The sequence below is a fragment of the Molossus molossus genome, unplaced genomic scaffold (genome assembly GCF_014108415.1).
Source record: "Molossus molossus isolate mMolMol1 unplaced genomic scaffold, mMolMol1.p scaffold_m16_p_12, whole genome shotgun sequence".
Classification (NCBI taxonomy): domain Eukaryota; kingdom Metazoa; phylum Chordata; class Mammalia; order Chiroptera; family Molossidae; genus Molossus; species Molossus molossus.
Window position 1 is genome coordinate 27308665 of NW_023425347.1, and position 23487 is coordinate 27332151.

A 23487-nucleotide genomic window follows, 5' to 3' on the forward strand; every position below is an offset into this window, starting at 1 on the left:
TTTATCTCCCCCACACACACCCGCTCCTCTGAGGCTTGTCAGTCTATACCCCACCTCTATGTCTCTGGGTTAATTTTGTTCAGCAGTTTGTTTAGTTCATTATATTCCACAAATAAGTGAGATTATGTGATATTTGTTTTTCTCTGCTTGGCTTGTTTCGCTTAGCATAATACTCTCCAGGTTCTTCCATGCCATCTCAAAGGATAAGAGATCTTTCTTTCTTACAGCTGCATAGTATTCCATTGTGTACATGTAACAGCTTTTTAATCCACTCATTTACTGATGGACACTTGGGTTGTTTCGAGATCTTAGCTATTGTAAATAGTGCTGCTATGAACATAGGGGTACATATATTCTTTCTGATTGGTGTTTCAGGCTTCTTAGGGTATATTCCTAGAAGTGGGATCACTGGGTCAAATGGAAGTTCAATTCTTAACTTTTTGAGGTAACACCATAGTGTTTTCCATAGTGTCTGCACCAGTCTGCATTCCCACCAGCAGTGTACTAGAGTTCCCTTTTCTCCACACCCTTGCCAACACTTGTTGTTTGATGATTTGTTGATGGCAGCCATTCTGACAGGTGTGAGGTGATACTGCATAGTTATTTTAATTTGCATCTCTCTGATGATTAGTGATGTTGAGCATTTCTTCATATGTCTCTTAGCCATTTGTGTGTCCTTTTTGGAGAGGTGTCTATTTAGGTCCTCCTCCCATTTTTTAATTGGGTTCTTTGTCTTCCTTTTGTTGAGTTGTATGAACACTCTATATATTTTGGAAATTAACCCCTTATCTGATGCATCATTGGCAATTATGGTCTCCCATATAGTGGGATCCCTTTCCATTTTGATGGTTTCTTTTGCTGTGCAGAAGCTTTTTAGTTTGATGTAGTCCCATGTGTTCATTTTCTCTTTTGTTTCTATTGCCTTAGGTGTTGTATCATTGAAAATTCTGCTGCGTATGATGTCTGAGATTTTGTTGCCTACATTTTCTTCTAGACTTTTTACAGATTCAGGAGTCACATTTAAGTCTTTTATCCATTTTGAATTTATTCTTGTGTATAGTGTAAGTTGGTGTTCTAGCTCTAGCTTCATTTTTTTGCAAGTAGGTGTCCAATTTTCCCAACATCATTTATTGAAGAGACTGTTTTGACTCTTCTGTATGCTCTTGCCACCTTTGTCAAATATTAATTGAGCATAATGTCTTGGGTCAATTTCTGGGTTCTCTATTCTCTTCCATTGATCTATCTGCCTGTTCTTGTGCCAGTACCAGGCTGTTTTGATTACAGTGGCTTTGTAGTATAACCTGAAATTTGGTAATGTGATCCCTCTTACTTTGTTCTTCTTTTTCAAGATTCCTGTGGTTATTCAAGGTCTTTTTCGGTTCCATAGAAACTTTTGGAGTGTTCTTTCTAGTTCTGTGAAGTATGTTGTTGGTATTTTGATGGGGATTGCATTGAATCTATAGATTGCTTTGGGTAGTATGGACATTTTAATGACGTAAATTCTTTCACTGATTTGTTTTTTAGAGAGGAAGGGAGAGAGATAGACACATTGATGTGAGAGAGAAGCATTGATCAGCTGCCTCCTGCATGCTCCTCATTGGGGATCAAGCCCCAAACCCAGGCATGTGCCCTGACGGGAAGTTGAACTGAGACCTCTCAGTCTATGGGACGCTGCTGAATCCACTGAGCCACACCGGCAGGGCAAGCCAGTTTATTTTACTTAACAGACAAAAGCAGGTTAACACATAATCTGAGATGATTCTATTTGTTTATATATTCATTATTGTCTCACCTGACAAAATTGTAAGTTCCTAGACTTGACTGTGCTTGCCACATGATGGCTGCACAATGAATATGTTTTATTTGACTCTTTTGTCAGACTTGATGACTGTTGGAATATGGGATGTTGGGGGAAAGGGAAGAGTCCAAGATGACTTCCTGGTTTAGGGTCCGAGTGATGAGGGTGATAGCCATGCCATTAATGGAGGTATACTGGAGAAGGAACAGCTCAGACTATGGCCCACTGAGCATTTTTATAGTGACCTTTTTGGCCTCTCCCCACTATGTTAACCTAAAAATAAAAGGCCTTTCAAAGTGAGAGGCAACAGCATTTATTTAAGATCAATAAGAATAGCTACTCAGGATGTACTGATTCAGGCGGAAACCCAAATATAGTGTTCCAATTAGGAGACAAAGGCAAGGGGTATTTTTGAGAAAGGGAAGGAGAACAATGGCATCGACAGAAGGACGGCATTTCTATTTGTGCAGATAACATAGCATAGTGATGCTAATTCTAGGCAAGTAAAAATTTTTTCAGTCCCGCCCTGGCCAGTGGCTCAGTGGTTAGAGCCTCAGCCTGTGGATCAAAGTGTCTCGGGTTTGATTCTGGTCAAGGGCACGTACCTCGGTTGTGGTTTGGTACCCAGCCCTGGTCAGGGTCATGAGGGAGGCAACCAGTCAATGTGTCCCTCTCACATTGAAATTTCTCTCTCTCTTTCCCTCCCTCCCACTCTATCTGAAGATAAATGGAAAAAAGAAATATCCTCAGGTGACAATTAAAAAACAATTTTCTTTTTCAGTCCAGTAGTCATAATAACTGCTTTCTTATTAGCTTTGCAAACAGTTATTTGGGGCACAGGGTTGCTTTAGGACCAGTCCAAAGGTTATTCTTCCCTGTTTTAACATTCCAGAGATTTGAGGCATTTTCTCTGGCATGGCAGGCCTGCTCCATTTTAAAGCGGCTTCATTCATTCATTCATTCATTCATTCATATAGCCATAGTAAAGGAAACACCTTAAGACCCAGACTAAGAAACATGGGCTGGGCCACTTACCATTCCCTTTCTTCCTTTCCCCACACCTCAGTATATTTGTGACTTGCTCATTTTTCAATATGGGCTTCGTCCTAACTTGTCATTTTGTATAATTGTTCTCCACTTAGAGCAGTTCTTGTCAAGCAATATTAAGATTCTAATCTTCCAGGTCCCTTGGGAGATGAAGCTGAGAGACAGGTCTAATAGGGAGAAGAGTCCCCCTTTTCTACAAGTTACATAAAATCCATTTTACCACTAAAGAAAAAAAGATACAAGATAAAAACGCCCCTTCTAGCCTGCCCCCTCCTCTGCCCATCCAAATGTTGAGGGCAGCTGTCACTGGAGTTTTGAGATCTGGGATCTTCTAAATGGGCCGGCCAAGTGCCGGGAGGGCCGGCCCAGGCTGCTGCGGCCTTACAGTCTGACCACAGGCAGTCCCTCTAGTGTGGGTATTTTGTTTTCAGGCCTTGGAGGCTGCTTTTTGTTCTGAAGCTTACATCTTTTCTTCAAATTCTCCAGATTATCAGAAGAAAGCCCTTCCTTTCCTCTTTCCATGGTAACACATTGAGCTCTGCCTGCAACTCCCACCCTTTCCTTCCCTGTCCTCAGCTGAAGTGCTGGGCAGGGACACGTGCCACCCCTGGCACCTTGCCTGCAGGCGCAGCCCGGGCGCTCTGTGCTCCGCGGCTGTGAGCACAGCTGGCCTGGAGATTCATTGGCTCTTTGTGCTGCTTTCCTCTTGAATTAAAAAAAAAAAAAATTTAAAGTTAGAGAAGCTAAGGGTTAAAAGACAGGCGCAGAGAAAAAAAGACAGTTCTGGGATTCTGCTTCCAGTCCTCCTTGATGAAGGTGGGAAGAACTCTCCTTTGTTGGGCTGGAGGGCTCTGCGGGTGCTGATTGAACCCTGTGCAGTCCCTGGGAAAGAAACACAAGATCTGATGCTCCCTCTACTATTTGGTCCACTTAAAACAGCTGCATTTTGGAAGGAAGTATGAGCCAGAGCACGTTGGCTCTGTCAGCGGCAATCGGAGCTCAAATGCTGTCCGGCTTCAGCGAATGCCACGTGTGGACAGGGTCTGGAGATGTGTGGTCGCGTGCTGGGTGTTCTCCACTTGCTTGCCCCATCCCTTGATTCTCCGTCCTTCGCCTGAGAGTGGCCTGGAAGCTGCCTATGGACAGCTTCACCGAGGTTGGCTTCTTGGCACTTTCTGCTGATGGGGGGCATTTGCGGAGACGCAAGGGTGAGTGAGGGCAGCTCCTGACCCGCAGTCCGTCTCCCGGCCCCGTGCCCGCTGTGTCTGGTAATGTGTTCCCTCCCTGTGCTTCTGCAGTCTTAGGTGCTAACAGCTTCTGGTATTTGGTGGTTCTGGGGGCCTCAGCACCCCTTGTCACTTCTTTCCCTCCTGCCCACCTTTCTGTAAATAGTCCCTTCACTGACTTCTTTTCAAACAAATTGGAGGTGCCATCTGTTTCCTGCCAGGACCCTGGCTGATACTGTCACTAAACCTTCTCGCTTAGGTTAGAAGGAATTGGTGGGGACTGTTCACATCTCTGGCAGCAAACCCCTCCGGTTCACTACTGAGCCCCTGGACAAGCACCCTCGTCAGGGTAATGAACGGTTGGCGCTGTATCCCCCAAACTTCTAAATTGGGTCTTTATCTGTCTATTAGTTTGTTTCTTAGCCTGAGTTTGTGGTTTGTAGTGAGGTACGAATAGTGAAGTTTTAGGCAGCCACTGTGTGATCTAGCTGTGTGACCTTGGGCAATTGCTGTCCTTGTGCCTCCGTTGTCCTCTTGTCTAACATGGATATAATAATAGCATGACCTGATAGGGTTTTCATGAGGGTTAAACTGAATTCAAGCGTGTAAGGCCCATAGGATAGGGCATGGCACGTAGGACGTCTCCATGGTAGTAACTATTATTATTGTTTTATTGGAGAGAGGATTTTACTGCTAATTCATGACTCGGTTTGAATTCCAGTTCTGCCACTGGGTAACTGAGTGACACTGGAACTATCACTTAACCTCTTTACGTCATACTTTCTACATTCACAGCATGGGAATACTAAAACTTGCCTCACTCGGTGGTTGCCAGGTCAAAATGGTGCCGTGTGGGAAAGGTCTTCGTCACCCCCGAAGCACTACTGACTGGAAGGCAGTCTAACCCTGAGCCCTGTGTGCGCCTAGGCTGGCCCGTGGATCTGGTGTTTGCATTTCCCCTTCAGAGCCTCTGGGCCCCGCCTGTATCTCGAATGCTGCCTGGGGGGTAGATCTCCCTCCCCTCCCCCCACCCCAGAGTGGCCCTTTGCTCAAGGGCACTTGTGGTAAGAAAGCGCAGAATGATGACTGCTGCTACGCTGTCTCGGCTTCCCCCTGAAACTCTGCACTCCAGCCGTCTGTGTGGAATATGCCCTGTTCTCCTTGCTCTGGCTGGTTTCTGGAAAATCCTTCCTGCTCAGCACAGGCAGGGCCCCGGGGCTCCTCTGTGCACTTGCTGATGGCCGAGGCCCCGAGGTCCCCAGACTCCCAGTGCTGCTGCCTCGGCCTGGCGCAAATGCTCCTCCCCCTGGCAGTGACCCAAAAGCTATTTAGGAGGCTCTGCCAGCACCTGTCTCCTCAAGGCTGTCGTGCCAGCGTCTGAGTGACCCAAATCCATGTTTTCTCTGTCTCCAGGCTCTTCTCCCCTCTCCAGTGGCCCTCTTCTTTTTCCAGCGAATACTCTGTGGCTTTCACAATCTCTTGGGGGCAGGGGATGTTTCTATGCCTGTCCTTGGGTGTTCTTAGATGACAGACCGATCACTCCCCCTTCCCGAATGGATTGTTTCTGCTTTATTCCGCTGGCAGAGACGCCCGCAGGCGCTGCGTGTCCCCTCCGCCTCCCCTGTCACACAGCCCAGCCAGTCCACACTGTTTCCCACGCGCGGTCGGGCTCGGAGGACCAGAGTTTGGCAGCCTTTCCGGCAGCCCAGACGGGTGGACGTGGGGCGTGACATCTCAGGAGAAGCTTGGCTCTCGCCGTGCCCAATCCACGCCTCTCAGAACAGAGAAGAACAATCAGAGGTCTGCAGTCATGGGCTGGAATGTCAAATCAGGGCACCGGGACAGCAAAGCTCTCACCATACTGGTGACGATTTCCCACCAAACGACTCCCCCCAAAGCCCAGTTTCCACTTTCACGCAGAAGCAGTTACGCCGAGTCCCATTTTCCCAGCCTGTCTGGGCCACATCAGTGGGGTATTGGGGGAACAGAGCAGATGGGAGACTCCTCCTTTTTGTTCACTTCACGGGCTCCCTCTGACCCGGTTCCGCCTGCGCTGAAAAGTTCTAATGATGTCTTAATTTGCAGATTTTAATATAGAGTATTAAAATTTTGAAAATGCCAATTCTTCACATAATAAAAATGCTCAACCTTCAAGAGTACATTTTTTTTTTTTAAAAAAATCTCACCTGAGGATACTTTTCTATTTATCTTCAGATAGAGCGGGAGGGAGAAAGAGAGAGAAACATAGATGTGAGACGGACACATCGACTGGTTGCCTCCCACAGGGCCCGACCCCGACCAGGGCCAGGAATGAACTGCAACTGAAGTACATGCCCTTGACTGGAATCGAACCCGAAACGCATTGGTTTTCAGCCGATGCTCTACTGCTGAGCCAAACCGGCCAGGGTAAGAGTACATTTTTTTATTGGGTGTAAGGGCTCCTGCTATACTAAAGGGGAAAAAAAAAAAATCAAAGATCCTAAGTAACAGCTTTGGTTCTGGTTGTTATTTTTACTGATGACACCTTTTAGCTTTCACTTAGCTTTTTGAACAGAAATGTACTAGGAAGTTGTATATATTTGCATTTACACACAACGTTAGGAGAAAATATTCTTTTGCAGGGCAAAGTGTGAGAACTGGAGAAGTATAACAACGGTATTTAATCCCTTTGAGTCTCCTTACAGGGATTGATATGCTAATGTGGCACAATCCAGATCTTTATCCCTATTAGCTATTGTGGTTTCAGTTGCAGAAAACCCTGAGTGACAAGCTCTGCTGGAGATCAGGGATTTTTTTGACATTGTTCTTCCCACTATGTGATATGATGATCATTTTCTGTCTGTCCTTGAGTCATATCTTAATGAGAACTTGCTGGCTGAATAGAAAAAAGGAAGCTACAGATTAGAGCTGGACAAAAGTACATAAAGACTTTCATTATTAAAACATTCACCTTCTAAGTATAAAGAAGGTGTGTGACTTCTTCCTGTCATTATTGGGTTGGAATGCAATAGTCTCCAGAATATTTCTTTTAAATCATTTATGATAGAAAATTACAGATAATAATGTGATGAAACTCCACTTATCCATCACCTAGTTTTAACAATTATCGACATTTTGTCAATCATGTTTCATCTATCTGTCCTGTGTTGTTGTTGTTGTTTTTTTAAGTATTAAAGACAATTCAAGATAACATAAATGTCTGTGTAGTGGTTGATTTTATGTGTCAGATTGGCTGGGCCATTGTATCGATCTACTCGGGCTGCCACAACAGAATACCACAGACTGGGAAACAACACAACTTTATTTCTCATAGTTGTGGAGGCTGAGAAGTCCGAGACCAGTGCACCAGCAAGAAAGGTCTCCTTTCGAGGCCTCTTCTCTGGGCTTACAGGTAGCTGCCATCTGGCCTGTGCTCATGTGACCCAAGTACACATCCCCAGCTTCAATAGTGATTGACATAAGGATGATCCTATTTCATGTACACTGCCTGCCCCACCTCCCTCCACCCGCACCTCTATGTATTATTTTAAAACGAGTCCCAGACGTTACATAATTTCAATGGTAAATAGTTCTGTATGGACTTCTAAGAGATCCAGAATGTTTTTGTTGTTTTTTATTAAAAACCATTTTTAATTCTGACCACCAAATCAAAACAAATTAAAAGAAGCAAAATTATAAATATTCGTAGATTATATCATTGTTAGCCTGCTAACCCTCAGAAATCAACTGGAGATTTATTAGGAAAAAATTAAGGTGAAGTGTTATAAAATATACAAAAAATAAGTTATTTTAGATATTGCAGGAACCATGAATATTAAATAGTAGCTTCTCAAATACCAAGGGGTCAAATAGATTATAAAAGTGAGTGGAGCAGACCAGGTAGACAACTGCAGCCAATTAACACTGCGATCAGGAGTGTTTTTCAAGAAACATGACCATAATATATGTGTCAAGTCTACAAAAATTAACAGTAACACCTGACCATCACCTAGTGTCTGATAGGTGATACGAAGATTTCCTTGATTGTCCCATAAGTGTCTTTTGAGAGTTGGTTTGTTGCAATCAGGTTTCAAGCAAGATTCACACATGACATCTGGTTGTTATATGTTATGAATTAAATTCTGTCTTTCCCCCCAATCCCCAGATCCAAGTGTTGAAGCCCTAACCTTCATGTTGCTGTATTTGAAGATAGGACTTTTAGGAGAAATTAAGGTGAAGAGAGGTCATAAGGTAGGGATCTTAATGCAATAGACTGGTGGCCTTATATGAAGAGGAAGAGGGAGAGCTCACTCTCTATCTGCAAGCATACACTGAGCAAAGGCCAAGTGAGTACACAGCAAAAAGGTGGCCACCTGCAAACCAGGAAATGTTCTCATGAGAACCTGACTATGCTGGCACCCCGATCTCAGACTTCCAGCCTCCGAAACCGTGAAAAAATAAAATTCTGTTGTTGAAGTCAGTCTATGGTATTTTGTTATGACAGACTGAGATGACTAATACAATATACTTTTTAAATGTGTGGGGTTTTTTTAATTGATTTTTTAGAGAGAGAGGAAGGAAGAGAGAGATAGAAACATCAATGTGAGAGAGAAACATTGATTGGCTGCCTTCTGCATGCCCCCTACTGAGATGCTCAATCCACTCAGCCACACCAGCCGGGCAAATACAATATATTTTAAGTTTTTTACATTCCCCCATGATATCCCCCCTTTTATGCCAGTTATTTGTCAAAGAAATTAGGTCATTTGTCCTATAGAAATTCTCGCATTCCAGATCTGACTGGTTGTATTTTTCTGGTGTCATCTAACATATTCCTCTATCCCGGTGTCTCCTGAAAATAGGTATTTAAACCTAGAGTCTTGATTTGATTCAGGTTAATTTAATTCTTTAAAGAATTAAAAAATTCTTTACAGGCAGTTCACTGTGCCTTCCTATTGCATCACATCAGGAAAAGTATGTCTTATGTTTATACCTTTAGTGATTTTAAGTTGACTGGTGGTTCTAGATATGGTTGTCCTGGTCTAGCCATAATAAAGATCTCCATGAATCTTTCACCTAATGGTTTTAGCAGCCATTGGTGTCCACAGCCTAGATCATTACTTCAATAAAGATTTGAAAATAATGATTTTTTAATTCTGTCATTCCTTCTGTTTTTATTAGTTGGCTTCTCATATAAAGCAAGAATTTCCCATATCAATTACAAGGTACCCTGAAATTCAGTTTATACAAAAAAGGCAGGATAAGATTCTTTCCTTTTATTAACATCCTGTCAGGAATTGGTACCCTAGCAACCTCCAAAGAGTATCACTACTTTGTTTTATAATTATCATTATGTGAGCTATTATCATTATGTGTTTCATCTGTTATAATTATTATTGGTGCTCAAATTGACTCAACCTTGACCAGGGAGAGCCCCTTAAAGATAGTTTCTGGCCCTGGCTGGTGTTGCTCAGTGGTTACAGCTTCAGTCTGTGTACCGGAGGGTCACAGGTTCGATTCCCAGTCAATGGCATGTACTTGGGTTTCAGGTTTGATCCCCAGCCCCAGTTGGGGTATTGCAGGAGGCAACCAATTGATGTGTCTCTCTCACATCAATGTTTTTTTCTCTTTCTCTCCCCTCCCTTCCACTCTTTCTAAAAATCAATGGAAAAAATATACTCTGATGAGAATTAACAAAAGAGAGTTTCTGTATCCTTTGGGGTATTGATCCCAGGGGTCTTTGATAGTGGTTTCGATTTCAGGCCTAGCAACATGTTCTAGCCTCAACTTGAACAATTCCTGCCCCAGAGCTTGAGTTAGTTGTTTCTCTGAGGATCCCTGGTTTCTATTACTGAGGAATGGTATTTAGAAACCAGATCTAGTGCTAGAACTGCTTATTGCCACTGAATCGTTATTCTTGGTCTGATGAATAATATTGAGGAAATGAAAATGTCTTCAATAATGAATGAGATTACAAATATCTCTTCAATTACTCAAAGACTTCTTAAAAGATGCTTTATTTAATAAGAGAAAAATAATTAAGAAAACAGTATTAGTAGAAAATTAGTTAGAAAATTAAACTATCAACTTGAATAAATAAAAGTTTTATAAAAATGACACAAATATTGAACTAAAAATTATATATTTTGCTGAGTGTTGTATTTCATATTATTTTATTCTTTCTAATAATGATGGGTTATTCAATATATAAAATTTAATTGTATTATACTAGTTATAGAATAATATAATATGGTATAACAATTATATTATTGTTATTATTATTCAATTATATTATTAAATAATATTATTATGTATTAGTAAAGGCCCAATAGAGACAGCTAAATGAATGAATGACACTCATAAATCAGGTTACAGTTCTCTGTTAAGCCCTATGTTCTGATTTGGGGCTCAGAAAATATGCTTACCTTTAGTGAAAATTGGTGCATCGAATTACCATATCTGGCTTGTTCCAATTCCTACACACCCATAAAGCTTCTGATTGGCTTTTTCCTTCCCTTAGACTGCTTTATAAAGAAGAGAGTGCACTGACCAACATACATTTGTATTTGCTAACATTTCAACATTTTAGTTTGCTAAGCAGTTGTATTTCTTTCTTTCTTTTTTTTTTTTTATCCTCACTCGAGGACATTTTTTCATCTTTTGTTCAGGTAGAGTGGGAGGGAGAGAGAGGAACATCGATGTGAAAGGAACACATCGAGTGGCTGCCACCCACACGACCAACCAGGGCCGGGGACAAACTGCAACAGAGGTAAGTGCCCTTAGTGGGAACCGAACCCGGGTCTCTCTGGACCGCAGGTCGACGCTCTAACCGCTGAACCAAACCGGCCAGGGCTCTTTTTTCTTTTTTTAACTCATCTTTATTGTTGAATGTATTACAGATGTCCCCCCCTTTTTTCCCCATTGACCCCCTCTTCCCCAATCCCGCCCCCCCTCCTGCCTTCCCCACATTATTGTCGGTGTCCATTGGTTATGCATATATGCATAGAAGTTCTTCGGTTTATCTCTTCCCGCCCACCTTCCCCCTTCCCTTGGAGGTTTGTCACTCCAACAACCAAAGTGTACTCTTAATTCTTTCATCTTTTTCACCCATCCCCCTGGCCCCTGCCCATCTGGCAAGCAACAAAAAGTTCTCTGTATCTGAGTCTGTTTCTGTTTTGCTTGCTCATTTTGTTTGTAGATTCAACTGTTGATAGACATGTATTAATTGCCATTTTATTGTTCATATTTTTGTTCTTCTTCTCCTTCAAGAAGACCCTTCAACATTTCATATAATATTGGTTTGGCGGTGATGAACTCCTTTAGCTTTTTCTTGTCTGGAAAACTCTTTATATGGCCATCGATTCTAAATGATAGCTTTGCAGGATAGAGTAATCTTGGTTGTAGGTCATTGCTTTTCATCACCTTGAATATCTCTTGCCACTCCTTTCTGGCCTGCAAAGTTTCTTTTGAGAAACCAGCTGACAGTCTTATGGGAGTTCCTTTGTAAGTAACAGACTGCTTTTCTCTTGCTGCTTTTAAGATTCTCTTTGTCTTTAACCTTTGGCATTTTGATGATGATGTGTCTTGATATAGACCTCTTTGGGTTCATCTTGTTTGGGACTCTCTGTGTTTCCTGGACTTGTATGTCTGTTTCCTTCACCAAGTTAGGGAATTTTTCTGTCATAATTGTTTCAAACAGGTTTTCAATTTCTTGTTCTCTCTCTTCTCCTTCTGGCACCCCTATGATGCAAATGTTGGCACGCTTGAAGTTGTCCCAGAGGCTCCTTACACTATGCTCACTTTTTTGGATTCTTTTTTCTTTTTTGCTGTTCTGATTGGGTGTTTTTTGCTTCCTTATATTTCACATCGATGGTTTGCTTCTTGACTTTACCTACTCTACTATTGATTTCCTGTAAATTACTCTTTATTTCAGTTACTGCATCCTTCATTTCTGACTGGTCTTTTTTCATGTTGTTGACGTTCTCACTAAGTTCCTTGGAGGTCTTCTTAAGTTCCTTGAAGGTCTCATTAAGTTCCTTGAATGTCTCACCAAGTTCCTTGAGCAACCTTATTGAACTCTGCATCTTATTGATTGCTTATCTCCATTTTGTTTAGTTCTTTTCCTGGAGTTTTGTTATTTTCTTTCATTTGGGACATGTTTCTTTGTCTCCTTATTTTGGCTGCTTCCCTGTGATTGTTTCTATGTATTAGGTAGAGTTGCTATATCTCCTAGGCTTCATAGGATGGCAGCAGTTGTATTTCTTATGGCAAATTTATACACAGGCATTTTGATTTATACATTTGTTTTCTAAGACTTTGGTTAATGTGATTCAATCCCATGAATATGATTGACTGGAGGAACTGGAAAAACTGAATCACTGGACATTCTCACATCAAAATCTGTATTGACAACCTCACCAAGATTCTACCATCAGTAAGGAGGCCTGTCTGAAAAGCCAGCCTATCTCTCTTTTTGAGGTAGTATATTTATTTTTGTCCTCTTGGGAGGGAAACCTCTCTCTGTCTAGAACACTGAAGGTGCATTTAGCTTTATTTTCTCTGTTTCTAATCACCTTAACCTTTTTTGGGCTCAACTGTATGTTCTATGGCTCTGCCTTCTTCCTCCATGGGTTTAATCTTTGCCTTGAGGTTTCTTCAGCCTGAAGCCATCTACCACCTCACCACACACACATGAACGTAATTACCTCCCACTCACTCTTCAGATCTCAGCTCAATTATCCCTTTCTTAGTGAAACCTTCTCCAGCCCTCAGATTAGGTGATGTCCTTCTGTTTGATGCTCTCATGGCATGCTGTGCCTTACTTTCCCAACACCTGTCACAGTTTGTAATTAAACATTTATTTGCATGATAATTAGTTAGGGTTGAGAGATAAGGACCACCTCTGTTGTGCTCACCTTTGCAACTTCTGTGCCTATCAGAGGACCCAGTACAACATAGGCACCAATTACAGATATCAGTAACTAAAGGACTTCCTGACATCTTCCTAAAAGAGGACAGTGAATGCAGCACACTAGGAAACCACTCACTTAGGCCCACACATGGCTAAACTCTACCTCATCCAGATTCTTCCATTCTCTACCTGCAGCTTAGTACCCCACAAGGCTCAGCCAAGGCCAGCAAAGATTATTAGTATCTTCATTTTTGCCAGCTGGCTTATCCATGGGGTGTAATCCTTTATCTTGAGTTAGTTTCATGCTGTAAGCTGGTACTGAATATGTTTTGGGGGGACCTTACCTCATGCTGACTTCTTTTCCTACCACATTGATCCCTGATTTCTGACCAAATTTCCTCCTAATACTCTGTGACAGGTACTCTGGGCCAAATCCCAGCCCACTTAATGCTTCTCTCAGTGTCCACTGTTCTGTCCTTCCAAGGATAGGCTCACTACCACGTGACTAGGGTTTAGTCTGTGCTTCTTTGCTGTGTGATCTTGAACATACCACATCAGCTCCCTGAGCTTTAGTTTCCTTAATTAAAATACATGCTGACAGCCTGGCTGGTGTGGCTCAGTGGCTGAGCATCGACCCAAGCACCAAGAGGTCGCCGGTTTGATTCCCGGTCAGGGCACATGCCCACTTGTGGGCCCGATCCCCAATGGGGGCCATGCAGGAGGCATCGATTGATGTTCTCTCTTATTGATGTTTCTACCTCTCTCTCCCTCTCCCTTCCTCTCTCTCGAAAATCAATTAAGAAAAAAAAAAAAAGGCTAAGAGCAGGGGTACTTGGGGAACTGATTAGAGAAGACAGACCAGCAGCACTTCACAGGTAGTAAAATAAAAAGAGAACCTGACAAGTCTAGATTTGGGGACAGCATCCTTAAAGAGGTGACATTTGAAGGATAAATAGGAGTTATTTAAAAAGGTGCAAGGTGGCTATAATGACAACTTAATTCATTTCAACAGGTATTTTATGGAGCAATCGCTATTTGCAGACTTGGGTTATTAGTTTGGAGAATGCAAAAAGGCATAAGTTGTTCCTGGCTTCATGCTGCTGAGAAGTAAGTTACAGAGACCCCCTATAAACCAGTGATTCTCACCAGGGGCGATTTTGCACTCCAAGGGAGGAAACCTGGAGAGTTTTGGTTGTCATAACTGGTTTATAGGGGTATGCTGTTGGCCTCTAGTGGGTTGAGGTCAAGGGTGTTGGTAAACATCCATACTGCACAGGACAGTCAGCACAACAAATGATCATAGTGTTGAGGTTGAGAAAACCGGACACAGCCAAAGCAATTAGCCCAAAACACTATACTGAACAGCAAGCGCCAAAATGAAGACTACAGACATTGCCACTCTTTACCTTTTGACTCATTTTTCAAGATTTCCCTCACATATTATCTCTCTTCTGACTCTATCCCCAGTTGCCCTAATCGGCCTCACTATAGCTCATTGCTAAGAGCGTGGGCAGCAAAGGTTCACCTGGGTTCACATCCCAGCCGCACAGCTGATTGACTGGGACTTGGGGTGAGTGCTCTTACCTCTCTAAGCTTCTGTTTTTTCATGCATGTAACAGAGATAATATCCTGACCACATAGTATGGAGACGGTGATTGTACCTGCAGACCACAGTTTTGGTACCTAGTGTACGTCCAAGAACAGGTGACGTTTCTTTCCTTTGTACTCCCACAGTGATTTTGTTTTTGAGCTGCCCAGGTTACTTAGCTAATTTCACCCTGTGCTAGGTATGTCTACTTTTTCTGTGCTAGGTATGTCAAAGTGCTTAACATATTCAATTCACTTAATTTTTTTTTTTTTATCCTCACCCAAGGACATTTTTTTTTTCCTCAATATTTTTTTCAGATAGAGTGGGAGGGAGGGAGAGAGAGAGAGAGAGAGAGAGAGAGAGAGAGAGACATCTACGTAAAAGGGACACCTGCATGACCCAACCAGGGCCGGGGACAAACCGCAACCGAGGTACGTGCCCTTAGCGGGAACCGAACCCGGGTCCCTCTGGACCGCAGGCCAATGCTCTAACTGCTGAGCCAGACCAGCCAGGGCCAATTCATTTAATTCTTATAACAACTAATAATGGACTGGACGTCTGTGTCCTCCCCAAATCCACATGTTGAAGCCCAACTCCCAATGTGATGTTATTTGGAGGAGGGGCCTCTGGGAAGTAATTAGGTGTCGATGAGGTCATGAGCGCACAGCCTCATGATGGGATTGGTGCCCTATAAGAAGAGGGGGAACCAGAGCTCCTTCTCTCCACCAAGTTGGGGTACAGCAAGAAAGTGGCCATCTGCAAGCCTCACCTGGATCTGCCAGCACCTTGGTCTTGGTGTTTGAGTCCCCAGAACTGTGATAAATAAAAGTTTGTTGCCCAGCCGGTGCGGCTCTGTGGTTTGAGCGTTGTCCCATGGGCTGAGAGGTCCGGGTTCACTTCCTGGTCAGGGCACATGCCCGGGCTGAGGGCTCGATCCCCGGTAGGGGCGTGCAGGAGGCAGCCGATGGACGTTTCTCTCTCACATCATTGTTTTTATCGCTCTCTTCCTTCCTCTCTCTCTGAAAAAAAAAATCAATAAAAACATATAAATAAGTAAATAAAAATTTGTTGTTTAAGCCACCTGACCTCTGGTATTATGTCATAGAAGCCTGAACTAAGAGAGCAACCTTGTGAAATGGGCACAATTTTTATATCCTTTTAATAAATATGAAACCCAGAGATGTTACATGTTCTACCCACGGGCACATAGCTAGCAAGCAGAGGAGTGGATTTGAACTTGGCCTCCATGGTTCCCCAGCCTGCGCTTTGACTCCTCCCGGCTGCCTTGCCTCTCAGTCACTGTTCATTATTTAGCATCTAGCGAAGAGGGATGCAGGACTAGTATGCACTGATTCATCCTTTCTTCTTTCAGCGACCTTTTTGAGTGCTTACTATTTATCAAGTGTTTAGCTGAGGACTGGGAATACACAATCAAATAAATCACTTCAAGTTCTTACCATCTAGTCAGAGAGACATGCAAAAAAATGTCAGTGATTGCCAGAACATGTAATAAACTCAGATCTGATCACAGGGGGAGCTATAGGGTAATGGAGGGAGGTGGGAGGAGAGTGGTTAGGAGACAAAACCAACTTTGAATCCCAGCTGTGCACCTTTCTAGGGTTTTGACCTTGAGCAAAACACTTAACCCCTCTAAACCTTGATTCTCATTGGCTACTTATTTCGAAGATTAAATGAAACAGAGTGTGTGGAAGGGACTCCCTAAAATAGAAGAGTGAGAGCCCTGTGGCCTCATGTATCTGGGAAAGCTTCATGGAGGAGGAGATGGGCATGCTTGGTTTGGAGAGAAGGAGTGGATACTCGAAACCGTGATAACGGCACCTGGGTAGAGAGTTGGGGTTCATCAGGATTTAATTACTAACGGGGAATCATGAGTTGAATTTACCTCCTATGAATGGACATTGTCTGGTGTGGCCATTTCATGAGCTCACAGGTGGGCAAGCCTCTACAGCACGGTACATCCTCGTCCACACTTCCCTCTGCCCTGTGGGGGTGGGGGTGCAGGGGGGTGAGCCAGGAGGACTTCAGACACGGCTGCAAGAGGAGGCAGAGGCAGCCTCAACTTGGGCCCAGGCACCACTAGCTGTGTCACCGGAAAAAAGGTTAAACATGTCTGACCTTTATTTTCTTATCTGAGATCTGGGGACAGTGTTACCTATTTTGAATGTTTGTATTAAGGCCTGGAGATAATGTATGTACAAAACTTTACACAAGCCCGGCTGGTGTGTCTCGGTGGTTGAGCATCAACCCATTAACCAAGAGGTCCCCGGTTCGATTTCCGGTCAGGGCACATGCCCAGTTTGTGGGCCCGATCTCTAGTGGGGGGCATGATGGAGGCGGCCAATTGATGGATGTTTCTATCTTCCTCTATCCTTTCCTCTCTCTAAAATCAATAAAAAAAGAAAAGAAAAAAAACTTAACACAAAGCCTAACACGAAGTTGTTACTCCATAAAATGGTAATCATTACCGCTAAAGATTTGGGGAAGCTTGGCACTCCTGATTGAGGCATGGCTATTGAACATTACCCTAAGCTGTGAGACTGTTAAAAAAGAAAAAAAAGAAAAAAAAGAAGAACAATAAAATCAGCTCACCTTTTCCCTCAACAGCAACCTTATTTAAAAAATAAATAAAACCTGAACCATAACAAACATAACAGAAAAGCACACAAATCACAAGTACACACCTTGTTAAATTTTTACAGATGAACTCACCCATGTAACGAATACCCACACCCAGACATAGGCCCTGAGCCGGCACGCGGAAGCCTCTGTGCTGCACGCCCTTCCCAGTGCGCATCCCTCTCCGCGCATTCGCACTTGTGTCTAAGTTAATTCGGGCTGTTTCTGAACTTCGTGTGCGGCTTCTCCACTCCACATTATGTCTGTGAGCCTTGACTGTGCTGCTCCTTCTAGCTGTAGTTCTTTTATCCATGTGGTTACCTAGTGTTCCCGTGTGTGAATATACTGCAATTTACTTATCCAGTTTAATCGCAAACTCTGAAAAACCATTTTTAATATGCAGCATCTGGACAGTTTTCTTAACTGGCTACGTAGCCTTTATATGCTTTGCACACAAAAAGTTAAGTTCTTACACTTTGTTCCTCTTGGCACGAAATCCATTAAGAAACCGAGGGGGCACTGGTGAGCACCTTCTCCCAGTCCTGCCAGAACGCATTCCTGGTCTCTGCGGAAAGACCGCTGGACACTGAATGATCGGGTCGGTAGGGGGCCGTCCCGCGCGCATTTTAGTAGCCTTTGCAAAGCTTCTTCCCCATCTTAAGTTGTTTGTTTCTACCCGTCTTTCATCAGGGAGAAGAAAACTTCCAACCTTAGACACGTTTTTCTTTTCTTTTTTCTTTTTTAATCTTCAAACCTGTCCCAATCATTGGTGGAACTATGTCTATATTGAAAATGTTTATTTGCTTAAATTCATGGGAGTGACATTGCTTTTGATACCATTGTAATTAGCTATTTATTAGTAACAGGAAAGGAGCAAAGGGAAGGCCAGGCACTATAGGCATGTTCCTTGCAAAACCCCGGGGAAGGGGCCTGGACAAAGAGAAGATAGATGCATACCCAGCCATGTTGGGGTGACTAGGGAAGGTGCTTGCTGTCAGTCACACCTGTGCACAGAGGTGGTGGGCCAGGATGGGCGTGGCCACTGCAAGCCCATTAAGATTTGGGATACTTAATTCCCTGAACAAAGAACTCTCTCTCTTCCAACTCAGTAAATGTGGGCTGGAAACCAGAACATGGGCCCAATAGTGACCAGAGAGTGGGCCTTCCTGGATTATTCAAAAATAAGAAACCAAAACAAAACAAACTCTCTTTCTTGTGCTCTTAGGCTCTCTTGGTTCCTCTTGGAATCCTTGGCTCATGCCTCACACTTGGCTTCCTGGCATTCTCTGATGTGGCCTGGTGGACCCCACGCAGTGGACCAATGGACTGCAGCTGCCCTGATGCTGTACTGGGCCCAGCTCCCACGTGAAAAGGAAACTCTGGACACCGGGTTTGCTTCTAGCTTCACTGAAACCCCAGCTACACGTCTTCTATGACTGGACTAAGGGAAATGGGACTTTAGAAACACAGGGAATTAATTCCATGCAAATAAGAGTCACTCGTTCTCCCGTGCGAGTCTCAGAAAATTCTTTTCTGGGGATATTGTAAGAACTCCACCACCAGCAGCACCCTCTCCCCCACTTGGTTGCGTATCACTTTGATATTGGGGATCCTGGCTTCTCTCTGTATTTTGTTTATTTCATTGAAAATCCTAGGATGAAATGAAGTCAGAAGTTGGCCGGTCCAGCTGTGGATTATTTGAGCTGAGCAGCTGGAATTACTTTTCACATATCTTGGCAACAAGGAAATCCCAAATGTATTTTGCCCCAAGCATTTTTACACTTTTTTTTTTAAGTCTGTAGTTTAGAAATTTAATCCCTACACCCTTAATTACTTTAAACTGTACTCATTCAAGTAGTGTTTGTAAAAGGATAGTTTGTTCCCAGAAACCTGTAAGGCATTAAAAATCCTACTCACTTTGCTTTCCCTTGCCAGAAATAGAAAAAGAGTGACTGCCAAGAATCAAGGAAGCTTCACAAACACTTTGTAAAACTATTTGGCATTCCTTTTCAAAATTGAACATTCGAGTAACCTATGACCCAGCAATTTCATTCCTGGGTAGATACCCAACGGAAATCCATACAGAGACATGTGCTAAAGTCATAGACCAGAATGATAAAACCAGCACAATTTCTAACAACTCCAAATTGTGAGCAAACTCAAATATCCATGGACAGCAGCGTGAATGAACAAACGGTTGTATAGGCATACAATGGAATATGACATAGCAATCAAGTGAGTGAACTGCATGATATTCTAGATGAATCTCTAAAACATAATGTTGAATAAAGGAAGTCATACAAAAAAAGAATACATTTTATATCATTGCATTCATATAATTATTTTTAAAGACTTAGCAAAACTAATCTTTGTTACTAGAGGTGAGATTAGTGGTTAACTTTGGGGAATGAAAAGGAGATAGAGACAGAGAGGATTTATGGGGACTTCTGCGTGCTGGTAATAGTCTACTTATTGACCTGGGAGGTGGTTCCACAAATGTGAGAACCTTGTGATAATGCACTATCTACTTTTGATTAGTGAGCTTTTTAATAAACAAGTTTTTTTAATTAAAAAAAATGCATTCTAAATCATATAAGTTTTTTTTTCTTTATTGATTTTAGAGAGAGAGGAAAGGAGAAGGAGAGAGAGATAGAAACATCAATGAGAGAGAACATCAATTGAATGCCTCCTGCATGCCCCCCACTGGGAGTTGGGCCCACAACCTGGGCATGTGCCCTGACCGGGAATTGAGCCAGTGACCTCTTGGTGCACGGGTTAATGCTCAACCAGTGAGCTACACTGGCTGGACTAAACCATATAAGTTTTAATATTTCAGGAGAGTGATCTAAATCTGAGAAAATATATTTCTTTCCCTCAAATCTCATCCCCATTGTTTCATCTAATTCTAAGGCAGCCTCCATTACAAAGTATATAATTGTGTATTCGAAACATTTGGAATACCCAGAATGGACAGCAGTATAGCAGTTTTGGTTAGAAAATAATGACTTGGTCTCCTGATGATAGATTCTTTTTTTAAAATTTTTTTTCTTCATTGATCTTCGAGAGAGAGGAAGTGAGAGGGAGAGAAGATGGAAACATTGATGAGAGAGAACATCAATTGGCCGCCTCCTGCATGCCCCCCACTGGGGATCTGGCCCACAACCTGGGCATGTGCCCTGACCGGGAGGGAGTTAAACCGGCAACCTCTTGGTGCATGTGTCAATGCTCAACCACTGAGCCACACCAGCCAGGCCTGATGATAGATTCTTATAGCTTTCTTTCCAAATAAGCTGCAGTTTTCTTATAATTCACTAAAACTATCCACTTCTCTATTAGTTAAAAAGAAAAAGAACTTACCTTTAGAGCGGTCCACTCTTTTCTAGTGCAATATGGTTTTCTGACTCTTGACACAATATTGACATGGGATTGGAACTCAAATATATATAGAGAGAAAAATTTTCAAGTTGTCAAATGATGTGGTTTCTGTATATTTCAATTTGCTTACTGATGAGTTCCATGCCTCTGCTAAGAGTAACTATTTATTGAGTTCTTGAAGGATTAAAACCAACACCCAAATTTTCCGTCCAAAGCCACTATGTCTTTGGTATCTCATGAATGTTAGTGAGGTTGACATAGTGTCCAATAGAGGCATATTTGGGTAGTTAGGTGTCCACACAGTCGATACAGCAATGAGTGCTTCCATTGTTCTCAGGGGGAAAATGTGGTTACTGACTTTGGAGCTTATTTTCAAGGCGCATTCTGCTTAACCACAAAACCTATGCACAGGTATAATAAAGAATATGTTATGGTTAAAAGGAACCACAGGTGGAAAAAGTAAAGACAGGCTTCTGCCTCCCAGATCAAGACCCGGTCTAGTCAGTAGTTATACCACAAACCACTTATTTGTGTGTTCATTACACCAATCTATTGGATCTGTTACTTTTTTAGTTTCTCTTCTCTTTCCCCCTATGGCATAGGTACATCAGAATGATTAATACCTGAACTGTTTGTGGAATGAGTGGATACAGGGCAATCAATATTGGTTTATAAAAACTGCATGGGCCCTGGCTGGTTTGACTCAGCAGTTAGACATCAGCCTGCAGACCAAAGGATCACAGGTTCAATTTCTGGACAAGGGCACATACCAGGGTTGCATGTTTGATCCCCAGCCCCTGTCCGGGTCCTGCAGAGGCAACCAATTGATGTATCTCTCTCACATTGATGTTTCTCTCTCTCTCTCTCTCTCTCTCTCTCTCTCCCTCCCTCCCTCCCTCCCACTCTCTCTAAAAATCAATGGAAAAATTTCCTTGGGTAAGGATTAACAAAAACAAACAAATAAAACAAAACCAAAAACAAAACTGGATGGGATCTTGGACACCTTGGATTGTGCTGACACAATCCCCTCATTTTTCAGGTAAAGAGTCTGCAGGCCAGAGCAGAGGTGGAGAGAGGCTATAGGTTGCCCCTCCTCTTGTTTACTTCTCTCTCTGCTGTCTGTCATTCTACTTAGCAGAACTGTGGGCAATGACAAGCTTATCTGAGAATCAGAGTCCACAGTGGAGGGTTCAGTTCTTGTTACCCTGCTGTTCACTCATATGTGGTATAGCTTACTTTAGAAACTTCTTGCCTCATCCTGCCACCCCCAGGCTCTACCTTGAGCCTCTATTTCCAAAGCTTGGCTTTCACGTTTCTGTCTCAGATGTTTCCAGTAGAAGTCCTACACTCTTATGTCTGCTGAGCTCTAAATGAATGCTGTGCTTTCCATGTGCCCTCCTGTCTCCATCCTCGTGTCTCCCCTTCAGAGTTGGACAGATCCTAAGATGCTCCAGTTGCTACCCTGAACTAGTCTACTGACTCTTTTTACAACATAAAATAAAAATGTGGCCTCATTTCTGTTTCTGCAATGTTAGCAAGAAGAGACAGATCCCCGGCTTGGCACTCAAGCCGAGTCCTTTGCACGTTGAAGATGACTGTAAACCAGAGTTATCCGTAGAAGGAAGGAATCCCGAGCTGTTGAATGATTAATAAAAATGAAACTGGTACTTCTATCTCTGGACCTTTGAATAACATGCAATGCTACCACTGGGATAAGCACCTGCCTTTAATGTAAGTGCTCAGTGGTTGCTGGTCCACGAACCTTGCGGGGCATACCCAGGTAATTTACATAGATACTGCCATTGACACCTTGTAAATCCTGTGACTTTTATGAATGCAGGTCTCCTTTCAAAAAGGAACCAGAATTTGATCAGCAGTTCTAAGAGACTTCAACGAGTGTTCAACATGAATATATGTGGCTTCTAAAACAAAAGGAAATTCTGTTAGTCTAGGGGGAAATGGGACCATAGATAGGATTACCCTAAATATATACTGTACACCAAAATGCCAACATGTAGAAACATGAGTAATTTTTACTTTCTTCTTTATACTTTACTTTCTTTTTAGTATATATTGTATAAGGGCAGTTTTTAAATTTCTCAAGAACTTTTAAAAAATAAAGTATAGAAAAACATTGAAGTTAAAGTCCCTGTTCCTATTGCCCTCACCTTATAGTAGAACAAACACTATTCATTAGGTATTTAGTGTTTGTCTACTGTATGCATCAGGGTTCTCTAGAGAAACAGGATAGGGTGTGTGTGTGGTAATGTTCTATATATTGGCCTGGGCCTGGGAGGTGATACACAGATATAAGATACACACAAACACACCCCATCCATATATATGAAGCAGAACCAATAGACTCTGTGTGTGTGTGTGTGTGTGTGTGTGTGTGTGTGTATGTATACATATAATTTATTATGAGGAAATGAATCATGTGATTATAGAGGTTGGCAAGTCCCAAGATCTGCTCAGTGACTTGGCAAGCTGGAGTCTCAGGAAGACCTGATATCTCAGTCCAGGGCCAAAGGCAGGAAAAAAGTTTGAAGGTAGTCTGGCAGGAAAGAATTCTCTCTTACTGGAGGAAGAGTTAGTCTTTTTTTTTTTTTTTCTATTCAGACTTTCAAGTGATTGGATGAGGCTCACTCATATTAAGGGAGCAAAATCCGCTTTACTTGGTCAACAAATTCAAATGTTAATCTGATCCCTAAACACTCTCACAGAGTGAATGAATAAATAGAATGAATAAATAAAAGATGGTATATGGCCCTGGCTGGTTTGGCTCAGCTATTAGAGCGTCAGCCCTTGGACCAAAGAGTGGCGAGTTCTATTCTGAGCAAGGGTATGTACCTTAGTTGCAGTTCGGTCCCCTGCCCTGGTCAGGATCGTGCAGGAGGCAGCCAGTTGATGTGTCCCTCTCACATAG